This window comes from Etheostoma cragini, chromosome 14 (genome assembly GCF_013103735.1).
Source record: "Etheostoma cragini isolate CJK2018 chromosome 14, CSU_Ecrag_1.0, whole genome shotgun sequence".
Lineage (NCBI taxonomy): Eukaryota > Metazoa > Chordata > Actinopteri > Perciformes > Percidae > Etheostoma > Etheostoma cragini.
In genome coordinates, this window is record NC_048420.1 from 2064417 (window position 1) to 2080834 (window position 16418).

At 42.1% G+C, this 16418-nt stretch overlaps 1 long non-coding RNA gene across 1 annotated transcript; it reads left to right on the top strand.

The window, feature by feature from the left end:
• Positions 1 to 875: 875 nt before the first annotated feature.
• On the top strand, positions 876 to 15122 carry LOC117956827. The gene is made up of 3 exons (XR_004659374.1): positions 876 to 885; positions 10850 to 10855; positions 15041 to 15122. It is a non-coding gene; the product is annotated as an uncharacterized LOC117956827 (long non-coding RNA).
• Positions 15123 to 16418: the final 1296 nt, after the last annotated feature.

A 16418-nucleotide genomic window follows, 5' to 3' on the forward strand; every position in this document is an offset into this window, starting at 1 on the left:
GCGCGCTGCATGCTGGTGCTCCTCTTAGCCAGCTTGGATGGCTTACAGCATCCACTTCATAGACCTTGAACACGCGCTGGCGTTCGCGGGTCGTGGTGTTTTTGGAGGTTTTGTATGGATGTGTGCAGCATCCAGAACTGCTTCGGTTTCGGCTATGCTATGCAACTGGCTTCATTGGCTTTAGAGCTGGATGTGATGCAGCATGTCAGCCAGGAGTGAAATTGTTTTCTACATCTGGAAAGAAACAGTAACTTGTAAAGGGGAGCACCACCAACATTGAGAATTCCCACATTAGTTCCACAGAGGAGGAAAGTTCAATCAGTTTTTGTGAACAGGAGCTACACTCTCTTTTAAAGCCAGAAACCAGAGAAGTAAGTCTGACAATGAATGGGAGACTCATGTTTTCTTTCTTATACCCAAATGACCTTTATTCTGTTGTAGTGTTCTCAATTCTGAAGCAGAAAATGTACCTATATATAGACACAGACACATAAATTCATGATATTCCCTTGGATCTCCTTTAAAATGTACTAGCGTAGTACTTTAACAAGTCAATAATGTATCTCATAATTCAAGTACACAGACATTAAACAGTAGAGCAGTTCTGAGTTCCATTAGGGAAACACACGAGAGTAGTCACATGACCAATCAACAGTCAGATTAGCTACCACTTTGTGTGGATGTCGACAATGTCGCTAACAACATTAGGTCGAAGTTAAACCAGGACGTCGGTCTGTGAATTGTGGTAGATATTTACAATGAACAGTTTGTCTTGTATTCTACCAGTGAGCCGCCCCCATCAGAAGTTTAGATGTATAAATGTATGCAAAAACTATATAAAAAGAGACCAAAAATATGTCTCTGAAAAATGCAAACATCTTGAAAGTAGTCACAGACATCTTGATGATAGCTTGAAGCTAACATTTTCTGGGCAGAGTTAGCATTGATGAACAACTAGAGGAAGTCTACAGGATTGGCATTACACACTGTTGTTATTACACAAAGGCCTGAACTACACACACATGCTCATTACCTGTACATGCACTAAATGGAGAGATATCAGTGTGTGTGTGGGGGGGGGGCTGCCAATGGAAAGGTGCCCCAAGCAGTTGGAGGTTCGGTGCCTTGCTCAAGAACCCAGGAGGCGAACTGGCACCTCTCCAGCTACCAGTCCACCCCTATACTTTGGTCCGTATGTGGACTAGAACCAGCAACCCTCCGGTTGAGACAGCTACAGCTGAGTCCATTGCTACGGCAACTATCGCTCATCTGCCAGGCACGTGGTGGGGCCAGCTGGATGAGGGGGTGCCACTTCAGGTGTTCAGAGGAAAATTCAAGATGTGTACCCAACTGGCCACTACATCCACTGCTTCGCACATCAGCTCGACCCGATAATGCAACAGGCCACCTCACACATGTCCACGGTGAGAATTTGGTTTTCTAACATTGGTGGATTTGTCAGATTTGTCAGAAAGTGGCTGCCCACAGACTGCCAAGATCCAGCTCTTCACTCTCATTTCATCAAGGAATCTCATTTGTTGTTTTGAGAGCATACAAGACTCAGGTGACTTTGACCCCAATACCTTTAGGTACTGTTTGTCTGAAGGAAAGGAGAGCCAAATGTATGTTCAAGTGGTTAACATGCTTTTTGGTAGTGGGTGGGAGGATATAGTTAAAAAAAACTCAGTCAGAGTCACTGTCTTCTTATGTTTGTAACTTGAATCTTTTATCATTTGCCTTGCTCTTCTTAAAAAACACATGACATAGTTGTTTTACCCTCATGTTGTCTTTGGGTCAAATTGGACCCGTTTTCAAAGGTTTATTTCTTTGAAATAAAGGAAGTAGAAATACGGGTGAAAACAGTTGGGATAAGAAGCAAATTCAATGAAAAAAAATAAATACAAAAACTTCATAAAAAAAGGCAACCAAAACATTGAGATAAGGGGAAAAAGGGAAGACAACACAAGGGTTAAATAAAGTATTGCTGGTGTATTGCCAAGTTTACAAAAAAAGCGCCCCCCCAAAAAAATAATTACCACCAGTTGCCACTGTATTCGTACCATTTGCCCTGGTGGGGGGGGGGGTTGTTTTCAACCTCTATGATCTTACTTGTTGTGTTATATAATGTATCTTTGGTGGTGATGTTGTGGAGTTTTTTACCACCAGTAGCACTATGGAGCAATGCTTTTTTAAGTGGGTCCACGTTCTGGTTAAATCCCATGCCAGCCATGATTAAGATTCTAAAATCGCTGCTCCGAGGATCAACAGTAAGTGATTGTAAAGCCCGAGAAATGTAGAGAAGAAGAAGAAGACTGCCGGCAATAAACATGGCAAGATTAATAAGATTTAAAGATTCACTTGGCAAATTTTTCATGAAGAAAATACAGTTAACATAGTTGTTAGGCGTCAAACACACACACACACATGCACGCTAACACCCATGCACACACCCCCACACACAAACAGTGTTTGGTAAATGCAAGCAGCCATGCACTACACTATAGTCTGCGTTGGTAACAGTAGTTCTAACACAGTTAAGCTGACAGTGTTAAACTGAATAACGGTCAAGTTGAACTTCACTGATCTAGTAGAGAAATTGAAATGTATTTTGCTTTTCTTAGGGTTGTTAAAGTAGCACTGTTAGGAAAATGCAACACAATAGGAGCTAGGATCAATGGCAGCTACTCAAAGGTCTTCTTAAACCTGTTGAGAAATACAGAGGCCAGGTAACACAAAGTGCTCCAATAGATAAAAAGGCTGCTAAGCAGAAAATATAGTTCTCCCTGTACTTTGGAATATGATAAGATTGATGTATTCTGGCACATTTGCCTGAGAACAAATAGTAAAACAATGCATCGTTGTGTGTTATTTCTGAGATGAAGCCATCAAAAAATGTATTTTTTAGGAGTTCACTTATGAATTTACCTTCTGGTGTATTGGATTTCTCCTTTTCTCCCTTACTGATGAGACTTTCTGCAGACACCAGCAGAACGTGGAAGGAGTTTATAACCTTTAGACTGCAATTGTTGGGTAAAAGCAATAGAGCGAAAAGCTTCCCTGATATCAAAGTTGTCACAGCGATCTATAACCTGAATATAGGGATCAAGTGTATGACTAAACTGTAAAAAGTATTAAACTGGGTTTTTCTTGCGCATGACTTTTTTTTTTTTCAGTGTAAGTGCATGGTGTATGCAAGAAAAGCAGCTCATATTCCAAATATATATAAGCCGTGAGTGATGTACTCACACTATCTTGTTTCTGAATTATCAGAGAGAAGAAGCTCTCAAACTAATCGCCAGAAACTATTTTCCTTTGGCCACTGTCATGTCTCATTGCATACTCGAATGTTGCAGTGTGTGTGCATGTGTGTGTGTGTGTCAGTGTTGCAAAAATAGATGAGAGGTCGAGCTTCCCTCAAATGCTTTGTCGACCTTGTTAAGCTTTTTTCTCTGCTCTCTCTCTCTCTCTCTCTGACTCTGTCTCTATCCTTTTGCGTCTCTTTGTTCCACCACCCTGATGTAAAGAGAGAACGACAGTTTCCACCGGCTGTTTTCCTCTAATGGACGTTGTTTTTCCGAGTGTCCGTCCCCCAGAAGGTCTACAGATTTACCCTGGTAATAGCTTTCTGCCATGCAGTCCCCCGTTTCATTCTTGTCTCCTGCTTTAATCTGGTTATCTGCCTCTTTCCTCTGGCCCCTGACTCCTCCTGCCGTAGTTTCCAACAAAGTGCAGCCCCTTTGTTCAGTTTACTGTGCAGACGTCCACGGAGTTTGGGATTCCGGTTTAACAGGTGCTCACTGGGGAGTCCAACTAGGAAAACAGAAGGCAGTGCGTGGACACCCTGGGAGAAGCTTGCTCAGATACAAGAATCACAAATCGGTGATGGAGGGGGAAAATATCGACGCCACAGATCTGTATTTGGACTGTTGCTCCGGGCCAACGAAGGTCTGGAGTTTATTGCCTCTCAAGGAGTAACAATGGGCTTTTAAACGTTCCATGTAAAAATGAGGTAATGTGTTGGCAGACATAAGCTAAACGGTCTAAGGAGAACCAGCAGCATTGGCACTGCACGTGTTATAAAAATAACCTTTTTATTTCACAAAGTGGCAACTTAACATGAACCCAACAGCAGAGAAGGCCTACCCAGACAGAAATTGCACATGGACCAAGTCCTTTGTGCATTCATACCAGCATTGTGGATTCAGAACTATGGTCGGATCATGAGCAGCAAATGCGCTACCAGCAGTAAAAGGAAATGGAAGAATGAAAACTTCCACTTAAGCATTGTTTGAATTATGAAAGATATAAAGAAAAGTTTCAAATCTTAGATCGATAGAGTGTATCGAGTATGCGGCAGTGACAGGATCAAAGAAAGGGGGGGTTGGATCTGGTGGGGCTTACCTCTACACACAGTCTCAGTTGTGGAACCATAATCCTGAATAGACTCTGTTCTACTCTGGAGTTGCCAAGGGTGTGAGGCTCACAAGCCCCCGGCTGAGCGCAGCTAGGTTGTTGTGTACCCCGGTGGACAGGGGGTCACCTCCCAAGGCCTGCGGGTTGGGGGGGGGGGGGGGTATTCAGCCATCTTGGAGACCTTGTTTTAGCCTACTTAATGTTACCCCTGTAAGGGCCAGCACTCAAACAAACTCCTCTGCCGCTGATTGGTTGTCAGCTCCGCTGGGGAAATGTCTGCAGAAAAGCTCGTCCTTATTTACACTGTCCAAGAAAACTGTCCATACAACTTTAACCCTTGTGTTGTCCTCCCGGGTCTTAAAAAAGTCTGAAAATAGGACCAAAATGTAAATTTTGGTCCCTTTTTTGGTAACTTTTAACTTTTTTGGTAACTTTTAACATTTGCATTGCTCAACCCAGCCATGGTACATGGTGTAAAAAGCCAAGCAGCTAGCGTTAGCTGCTGAACGCAACCTGTTGTTATCATAGTAACCTCCTACTGTACATTCCAAAGGCTTTCTTAGTGTTTGATCCTTGTTCTATGGTTTAAATCAGAAGAGAAGACACATTAAACACATACAAATACTTCTGGTACTATTTCTAGGAAGGGAGAACCTGGCATGGTTGTTTTAAAATGGGTCCCTTGGACTCTCATCTTAACTCTTGGGTTGTCTTCCTGTCAACCATGGTCCCTTTTTTCAACATTATCGCCCCTTTTTCAATGTTGTGGGTGCTTTCTTGGTGTTTTTCCAATATTTTTAATTTCTTATTTCGACGGCCCATTTTTTGTTACAATTTTTTTTTTTTTCATGAAAACAGGTCAATTTTACCCAAGGGAAACATGAGTGTTAAGGTATCTAAATGAAGACCCCCTTTTACCCAGTAAAACCCAGTTAATTTATTGATCTGTTGTTTAATTCGTTTTTTTTGTTTTGGTGATCACAAACTTTAATCTCATGTGAAGCATGTTTCGTGATCACAGCACGTCTAAAGTAGCGAGTAGAATGAAAAGCCAAAAGTCCACACAGAAAGGTTGGTTGGGTTGGTGGATGGGTCAAACAACACAGGGCTTTCACCTCGGAGACAGTTGTTGTCGGACGTCCCCCTCAGAGACCGCGGATCCGGCGTGTGTCCTTTCCTGAACCCAACCTACGAACCACCAAATAGATGCTTCACATGACGTGCTGAGCACCACAAAAAGGGGAGAAGGTGAAACACATTAGATTAAAGTTCGTGCTCCCCACCATGAAGAAACAACATGAATGTTCCTCTGTACACAAATCAACAAATTCAAAAAAACATGACCATTTCACAAACCATGAGACCCTGTTGAACTGAAAAGTCACATAAAACTCACATACTGTAGAGCTGCACTTTATTGTGTTGACTGCTTTACTGTGTTCATGTTAACTAAAAAGTACATTCAATTAACTGCTTTGGTGTCAATGCTTGATTTAAACAATAATACCTTTAATAATGTGCTTGGTTAGAAGGTCTCATGTACAATTGTAGAATCTCTTTTATATCCAAGCCAAATTGGTTTGGTAACTGAAATATCCTAAAAACAAGTCGGGATCTTGAGAATCAGAATCGATTTGTAAACTCAGTGGCGATCCCCAGCCCTAATCTTGACTTTCCAGCTAGATTGCTGTACTCCTTACTCTGTAGTACTACGGGCATTGTATTATTCAATGTATTCTGTACTTGTAGTTTTTAGGACTAACACCCAACCCACCTCCAGACCCCAAGCTTCTGTCTTTCTGTCGTACAAACGTCGCTAGATGAACAATTATTGTAATATATATCCTGACCTTTTACTTCCGGGATTGCTGTTGTTCCGTCAAATGTCTCTCTTTTCAGATGTCCATTTTCAGATGTCCCTTTACTTTGTGCTTTCTCACAAGATAAGACAGACATTATAACTACCTGTGTCCCGTTCTTTGACTGTTTTCTACCTCTTCCTCCTTCATTCGTTCGTAACTTACTGATGAACACATGCATGCATGCACACACACACACACACACACACACACACACACATGGACGTATGTGTGTACACCTCTAGCCACATATACACACACAGCTCCCTCCTGGCTCTCAGTTGATGCAAGGTGTAAAACAAGAGATAATGGCAGCATTTCATAAATAATGCACAAGATGAGTCAGGTGCCTGTGTGTGTGTTTGTGTGGGTGTAGTATGTGTTGAATGTGTGTACATATCATGAGAGGGGGACTGCCCAGTCAGCACTCACACTCCTCCTCCCCAGCGCCTCACTGACATCCAAAGGAGACCCCAAGATACAGGTTTAATCCCCTCCCTCTTTCTTTCTTTCTTTCTTTCTCTTTCTTCCACACAGACATATACACAACACACACTCACCTCCACACACACACATGCATTGCTCAGACACCCTCCATCAGGTTTTAATCTCAGCGGCAGTGCTCTTGCAGTGGCTGAGAGAAAAAGAAAATATAGAGGAGACAAATGACTCATTTTATGGTGCAGTAAAATTACCACCTAAGAGATATTACAAGGTGTATGTATGCTTTTATTGTGTGAGGAAATGAGATTTAAAGCGCATTCATGTGAGACAATAACAAATAGGGAGAAAAAGTGTGCATATGTGGCTGTTTTGCAAATGAGAGAGTCTTGGCCTAAGAGTATTTGTTCCGTGCCCTGTACAGATGGCTCGAGGACACGTTCTCGCTCGCATCGATCCACAACAAAGTAGGAGGATGAGGAAATAACAGGGAAAATCTATTGCAGCGTGCAGGAGATCTTCTCCCGCTGTGAGAAAAATGCACTTTAACAGCTTCTTGGTTCATTGGCTTGGCCCGGGAGGGAAGACATTACGCGTGTGATGCAGGACCTTTTTTCGATTGAGTTTGTTCGCAATGTTCTCGTCTTGGCCAACGAAGAAAGATGCACAGATGCTCTGCCGAAGCAAAAAACAGAAACGAAAAAAAAGAGGGCAGGTTTTAGTGTGGGAGTAGGTATTTACTCGTGTTATAGTCTTTCTAGTCTTGCTTTGCCAGATCTTCATACACAGGGCTGTGGAGGTGGGTCTGGCGAGTCCACGCAGAAAAACATGCTTTGGTTTATTGGGATTTCTGTTGACCAATCAAAATTGTCTTGGGCGGTGCTACGCGGCACCTGCAATGACGGCGCCTCTGCAAAATAGCCTCGGGAGGGACAACAGCAGAACAATCCCAGAAGTAGAACGTGGGCGATATTGACTATAGTCTTATCAAAACCCAATACAATACATGTCTTCTTTTAAAGATGCTTTACATTGAACACATTATTTGGTGAATGTAGTCTAAGATCACCCATTCAAACCACATATACGTAAGCAGGTGAAACCATTGTGCCTGCACATCCCATTGGCCAAACTAGAAATCCATGGTGACTATTAGTGGGAGAGGGGATACACAGCCCAGGATCTTGGGACATATGTCCATATTGGGACGGTTCTGCACCTCAAGCACCTGCTTTCAATACCAACATTAATTGCCAATGTGGGAAGTTGGTTGCCTATATGTAGCAAGGAAGAATGTAAGGGAGCCGGGGTTGGATTGGTGGATGCATGTGTATTCTGTCTTTAAGACCAAAATGTACATCCTGACACGGACCTGCCGTTAACATTTGCCTTTTTATTAACCATCACCACAATCTGTCCCTAACGTCTCTAAAGTAATAGTTTGACATTTTGGGAAATGTGCGTATTTGCTTTCATGTCAAGAGTTAGATAAAAAGCTCAATACCACACTCATATCCGTCCACAATATATAACTCAACATCCTGCTTTTGTTTAGCTTAGCTTAGCACAAAGACTGGAAAGAAGAGAAATCAGCTAGCCTGGTTCTGTTGCCTAGAAACTCCTCCAAAATCTCCCTAATTAACAAGTTAAAATCTTTTTTGCATGTAGATCCATACAAAACCCGAAGTTTAACATGTTGCGGTTTTACAAAATAATACGTCAGGCTATTTCTATGCTAAGCCAACTGGATGCTAGCTATAGCCTTAACGGACAGATATACAATTGGTATCAATGTTGTCCAACTCCCCGCAAGAAAGTGAATAAAAGTGTGTCAAACTAGGAATTTAACCAAATGTTAAACCAACCAACTATACATATCATAGTATATTTGCCATGACCATGATTTGTTGCTAACCTATTCCGTAGTTTCCACTTCAGATATTGTAGAGAGCATGACATTATTTCATTTTGATAAACAACAAATGGTACCGTTTTTGTTGTATGGACAGTCCATTTTTTGAATGCAATCCTGGGGGGGGTGATGGCGCAGTGGATGTGACCCATGCTGTGGATGTTGGAGATCTGGGTTCGATTCCCACTGCAAAAATCAACCAATGTGTCCCTGAGCAAGACACTTAAGCACTACTTGTTTCAGAGGCGTGCAATCTCTGACACATGTATAGCAATTGTAAATTGCCTTGGATAAAAGTGTCAGCTAAATGACATGTAATTTTATCTTTCATCGTATTTTTGAAGGTCCCTGCAAATATTTGGAAGGCAAGGATGTTTCCTGTGCCAGCGCAATCCCCGGCTTTCTCCAGCAGAATTGTCACCATTAAATGAGTGTTGTGCCATTATCCAATTTAACATAATACCCACCTGCAATCTCCATCACTCTTGAGCATTCAATTCATTGAACTAAGGGTAAATGTCACGGTGTCTTTGATTTGTGTTCAAATTTGCATAAGCCAGTCAAATTTTGGCATTTTGATTATGATGACAATGTATTAAATAGGCACCTGATTTGCTCCCTGTTTCATTGATTTCAGTTATATTTAGACCAACCTTTAGCCGTTTTTGTGTATTTGTGTAAGTCACTGTTGATCATATTGATTTACTCAAAGGACAACATGATCAAATCTGACATTCATGCTAATGGCTCAATGTTACTAAAGCAGTGGTAGCTGTCAGTGGATTTCATGTTGCTACTGCAATATTGTGATGTCCTACTCCATAGTGCACGTACGTTCCTGTTGTGTGAGCATAGAAAACCCTTCCCAATGCCATATTTTGCTCTGCGGTTTCCTGATGATTAATTTGGCTCAGAAACCACAGGATCCTGCCTCAGCAGAAACAGAAAAGAGCTAAAATGAACAGGTCCCGACCTCCTAATGTCCCTGTCGTGGAAAAATAATGCTCTGCAAGGTTCCTTTTTAATTTCATTTATCTCCATGCCTTTGAGTTTTCTTCTGCAGAACTAAATGAAAACAGAAGAAGAAAAAAGAAATATATTTCACTTCTGAAAAGTTTTATTTCCAGGGCGAGGCATGGCTTCACCCTTGTCTGTTCTTAGTTTTTACCGGACATACTGGACTTTGCGTGTACAAACAACGATGGGGTTTGAACTGCTCGCTGGATGGATGTCTGAACATCTGAATGACAGGAAGGCTGCTTATCATGTTCCCCATCGTTGGGCAACTGACGTCTGTCACCTTCAGTCTTTCATCTTCCCCATCTCCGCCTCTCCCGAACACACACATTTACACTCTCTCACGCATGCACACACTGCTCTGCTCTCGCCGAGTCCCCACTTCCGAAGCATCTCTGCCACTTTTCTGTCTCATCACTCAAATTGTTTGCAGGAGCACTCCTCCTTCCTCTGCGGTGCGAGGGACTGAACAGAACGAGGAAAGTGAAAAGGGGAAGGGAAGACTGAGGGGAAGATTCATTCATTTGGGAGGGCTCATATGTTCTGAAAGGTGCTGCTTTGGCAGCAAAAACTTTCCTCTGACATGTGTCCAATTGATACCTTGAAGCGGCTGCCCGCTCAGCAGAAGTAATGGTACAATTCCCCTCGTCTGCAGATTGGGAGATGAGAGCGCGGTGTTAAGGATGAGAGAACGGTGGAAGTGGCACCGCCGGCTGAAAACTCCAGATAGCACCTGCAACCGTTGTCAGGGTTGTTTCATCGATTTTCATCCACTTCCCCTTCATCATTGTCAATGTCGCCCACACTGCCAGCCCCACCGCCATCATGATCGGCATTATTTACACAAGTGCCGCTCGCTGTCATCATCATTATCTTCTTCTTCATCTCCACTCATCTGCAGCTGTTTAATATACAAATGCTGTGATTGTCATCACAATACTGGTTAGGTGCAGAATCCAGGTTGCTAGAGCTTGTGAAATTGAGACCTCGTCAAAGGACAAATCTGGCACAAAATGAACCTAACGGATAAAAACTCATGAGTTTGACCGTTCTCTGGGATATGTTTTCATGCAAATCGAATGTAACCAGTTTTGTTGTAAACCGCTAGTTATCTTTTACCGCTAGTCGTCGGTAGCCTGGCTCCGTCCTACCTACATATGCTGAATTTTCATTTCTCTTCAGTGCTATGTCTGGGTTTGTGGTATAGTTTGGGGTTTACTCCATCCCAATTTTTGGCTTTCCAAACAGTGAAGAGAGGGAGTGGCTGAGATTTATGACATTGAGGTCTGGTCCTACCAGGACCGGGCTAATATACCAGAGTCTGGTAGGACTAGGCTAATGAACCAGAGTCTGGTAAAACTAGGCTAAAGGACCAGAGTCTGGCAGGACTAGGCTAATGGACCAGAGTCTGGTAGGACCAGGCTAATGGAACATAATCTGGTAGGACCAGGCTAATGTACCAGACTCTGGTAGAACCAGGCCAATATACCAGAGTCTGGTAGGACCAGGCTAATGGACCAGAATCTGGTAGGACCAGGCTAAAGTACCAGAGTCTGGTAGGACCAGGCTTACGCCCTGTTTTCTTGAAATTGGGCGCAAATGCATGTTTTGACATACCCATCTTTGGCTAAGTTAAGTACCATCACTGACACCAAAACAGGTGCAACTTTTTGCGATGTTAAAAAGACATAAAAGATTACAGTATCCTCTTTCAATAGCAGCAGACAGATTAAATTAACTGGGAGGAGACTGGCCGAGGACAAAAGTTCAACACACAAACACATTTACACTCCAAGCTTGTCAAAATGGTCTGATATCCATTTTTTATTTCCCGATACGGAAACATGAACTTGTGTATCCGAGTACGGATCCAATACCAGTGTGTTAAAAAATACATTTACTATGTTTAACAGCTGTGTACTGCCATCCCTGAATGGATGTGATGTGATTGCTATTGTTGTTGTACAGCTTGGATCAGGATAACCTCTTTGTGAAGAGTTGGCGGAGTGCGGTAGGAGCCACGTTACGTTACACACTTTCACTGGAAATCACATCATAGCCACGCCCTGAAACACCCCCTGCTTTACCGGCAATTTTATAATAAACGAGACCATGATTCAATAAATGATCATTCTGTGTTTCAGAACACTTAAAACCAGCAATTGAGACCATACACTCATTATGAAAATGTGCTGAAGTAATAAGTCAAGTGAGAAATGGGTCACTTTCTTACAGACTTCTACAGAAACCAACTTCCTTTTGCAAACGCACATGTCGCCCCCTGCTGGAATTAACAATGCATCTCCATGCCCGGTACCTTCCATACAGACGCTAAAGGGGGATTTCTGTGTGGGTATCTGAGCCAAATACTGACCCAGGGTCAGTATTTGACAAGTTCGGAATGAGAACCGGTTGTTACACATCACCCCAAATATTGTGTCAGTGGGAGATAATATCTAAATTTATTCATATTACATGAAACACTAATTCCTGTCCCTGTGTAATGCTTATCTCTGCAACAAAATGCTACAATAACTACTTAAATGTAGGTTTTATCACTATTACTACTACTAGCTTTAGTACCGCCACAGAGTAACTGGACAGGTCCATATTTTGAGATGTGATTTTAATGGCAAAATGGAAAATGTGCCGTAATAATCCTCTTGACATGAAAGGAAAGTGTTTTCAACAGTAATGCTGTAGCTACTCTAGTTCAAGAACAAGAAGCCCGCACAGTTTCTACACAAGATGAAAAAATATCACAAAAACGGAATGAAGAAGATAGCACAAGCTGTGTTAGTGTGTAGCTTTGGCTAGTTGGGCTACATTACATCTTGTTATTAATGCATTACTGGAACAAAAGATAGATCAATTACAACATCACTCTAAACAACTACATTACACATGCCCCTAGGGTAGGTGTAAATCATAATAAATAAAATGTGTTTAGTTATACGCATTAGTGCGTATAATCAGAATTATACGCACTAATGGTAAAATTGCAGTTTTTCCACCACACAGGATCATATTTACATTAATTGCCTGCCATTTTGCATTAATTTATGTCATACTTTCATATCAATCTAGCTACGATGCCAAGACGGCTCATGTTAGCCAGAAAGCTAATAATAATGATAATACTAATATATACTTTATTAGTCTAGCAATGGGAAATTACAATTTACACTCACATTTGTTGTAATTACACGCAGGCCTGAACTACACACATGCTCCTTACCTATACATGCACTAATTGAGAGATGTCAGTGTGTGTGTGTGTGTGTGTGTGTGTGTGTGTGTGTGTGTGGGGGGGGGGGGGGGGGGGGGGGGGGTAATGGTGATGGGACTGTATCTTTGATCTTTGGTCAAATTTTAACCCTGATTATAACAATGTAGGCATGTAAAGAATATGTAGTTAGCCAATGTTAGGGTAGGAAGAAAACATATAACAATAATGAAAGAAAAACAATTTAACGGTAAATGGAGTGGGCGTGGCGGTTTTATTAACACAGGATTTGGAGGCCCACTATTCAGCCACAGCTCTGTGAACTGTGATCCAGAAGCACAACTACAAGTCGTAACTCATGCCCCCCTGTGCAATTGAATTGCAATTGAGTCACAAAGAGTTAAATACAAACAAGAACACCTAGCCAGGTGCAAGGAGAGGATCATCTGGGCACTCAAAAGTCAACGTGCTCACGTCCTCTTTAGATAACATGGTGTCACACTTTCATGCCGTGGATTGTAGCCTCACTTCTCACAGGAGTTGGAAATGTGCTGACTACACCCACACACAACCAGACAAACACACAAACTCAATAAGAAGATTACGATGGCTCGTTTTCCATCTCAACTCAAGGGGAAGATTACTAGATTCCCATAGCAAGTTAGCTCAAATGAATGGTTCATTATCAGTGTGAAACATGGTGGCGGTGGGATGATCATCATGGCCGCTCTTGGTTGGCTCGATTAGTCATGTAATCAAGCTTGGCTTGCACATGACGGCAGTGGCGTGGAGCACAATCTGTTTTCTGAATGTAGCTTCCTAAGGTGCTTCCAGCCAGGAGATACATTTTTAAAAATGTGTTTGTTTCCAACTGTAAACAGCCCAAAACAAATGGGATGGTTTAGCAAAAAAAAAAAAAGAAAAATCCCCCGCAGATATGTTTTCCCATCCCTGCACGGCTGTCAGCCATCTTCATCAGCTTCTCCCTGTCTCCCTTTCTCTGCGCTCATCCCTCCCAGGTGTTTATTTACAACACAAAGAGGGTACTTTAATGATGCCTGTGGGTTGTCAATACAATAAGAAAGCGATCCTCTTTGTCTACACCTGCTGTCAGAAAACAAAGGCCTACAAGTCTAAGTTCCAGCGCTTGAAACGCGAACTGGCACCCACACCGAAATCTCTCTTTCCACCGCGTTACCGGGACAAAGATAGGAACAAATGCTCTGTCAACGCAGACTGTCGTTGTCTTCGGTTAGATCCCTCTGTGCGCGGTGTGTTTACGTCTGCTAACAGCCTTCTCTCACAAGCGACCCTAATGATCGCTGCTGATGACAGACTTCGGTGCATTGTGGGAAACAGCTCGGAAAAGATCAGCCGACTTTGGAGTAAAAATAGACACTCTGTTCTTGATGCTATTTTGGTTGTGTTTGTTGTGTGAATAATTAAAGCTTTGAGTGTGTGTGTGTGTGTGTGTGTGTGTGTGTATGTGTGTGTGTGTGTGTAATTACTGGTATTCACCAAGAGAAGCTTCTCTGATTACAGTCGAGAGGCTTGCAGGGGAGACAAGGTCAAGCCTCGGTGTATCATCGTTTGCTACTCAGGGCGCTGTTGCGGAAGTGTAGACACTCGGAATATGAAAATCTCTCTGCCTCCTATAGTACGTGGGGTTAAAAACAAGATGAGAGCCGCTTCATTTCACACTCCACCATGAGAGACTAACAGACACTTTGAGTTTTATCTATTCACTTTGAGTTAAAGTCAAAAGGATATTTGAATTCTCTTCTCTTTTAGTGTAAATAAATAGGAACAAAGTGATACTCTAGCGGCATCATTTTTGACTTTTTAAAAGGAAAACTTATGAAATAATGGTGTCTAAGGCTCCGGCCTCTAGGGGCGAAGTTTTTTTTATTTATATTTTTGGGCATTAACTTTCCTAGGACAGATGAAGACATGAAAGGGGACAGAGAAGCAGAATGCCATGCAGCAAAGGGCTGCAGGTCGGAGTCAAACCCGCGGCATCGAGGAATAAACCTCTATATACTTGCAACTGGTCTACCAGCTGAGCTAACCCGGCCACAACATTTCCCATGGCAGTGTCTCACTTATGTCAAAGCCATTGTTGTTAGGAGACACACTGTCAATTTGCATGTTTTCATCACAGTGGTGGTCAAGCGGTGGAGCTGCAGTATGGAAGTCCCGCCCATTCACCCGCACGACCAATCGCGATTCAATCCCAGCTGTCAATCAGGGCATCCAAATACCAAAACAAAAACTTATCAGAAAAAAATCAACACGTGAACAAACAGCGTGATCAGAACTACCCAATGCACGTCACAATACGCTAACATGGAGGATGCTAGATTTATGAGCTATGTTGCAATATAGCTCATAAATCCCGCAGACTTATACAGTCCATACATCAACCCCTGTTTATTTTATACATTAACAATTAAGGGGACCCATTGTGCTCCTTAGTTTGTATTTCATTCAGAAGTGGGAGGCTTTTTTAGCTCACGGGTTTAAGCTAGTTAGCCTAGCTTGCCTAGTTAGCGCAGTTTTATTTGCTAAATCAGTAGCTCCCACGCACTCAGCACAGTGTTTGTCCCACATCATTGACAATAAGTCCAGCTAACGTTGGCTGTCTCTCTTTAATGAATCCATATGTGTTGATGGCAAATAACTGGATCCTGGATATCCTGTAATCTCAGTACTCCGTACTTTACTCGTTTGTACTTTGACACACCAATTGCCCAAAAAGTTGGATCTGTGGCTCTTCTTAGCGCCCTTTTCTTACCGTCTTTTTATATTAAATATATTGACTAAATAAGTAAAAAAGTGAAAACATCAAGGATATATGGAAGAGGATTAGGGCCATACGTGAAAAAATGTATTGGAGTTCTGAGTGTTAAGTCATAATTCTGAATTCAGAACTCAATACATTACAATACGTGTGGATCCTAAACCTGTCATCTAAGAATATAAATGCTAATTGCTCAGCAAAAAATAGATTTTCATTTCATTTCAACCTCAATGGCAAGTTTGGAATTTGGAGTAATCATGAAAGACAAATCATGAAAAAAGACATGCATCAGCTGTCATTTCTTTTCGCAAAAAAAACAAAAACAAAAACAAAAAAACACTTCACCCCACCTCTCTAAAAGTTTTTTCCCCTCCACTGCCCACATCTTTATTAATGACCAGATGCCTGATGATGAATCCAGCAGCGCTCTTCCTGGCAAGTCTCAAGTCTCCAACACGTTTCAGACAGCATCACACAGCTTCTATTGACTCAGAACCTCTGAGTGGAGACAAATATGTGACAGTATGTGATAATTGGAACTAATTGGACAACATTATACATTCAGATTTGCTATTTGCTTTCCACGACTTGACACATCAAGAACTTGTCATCTGGGTGATTGGTGCTGACTGATATCGGTGCAAATGAGCTCATTTTAACTGTGTGTGTGTGCGACAACAGCGAGAGGACAGGAGAAGAGAAGTCAAAACTGTGTTACCGTAATACAACTATTCCAGAAAGTTCCCTAAT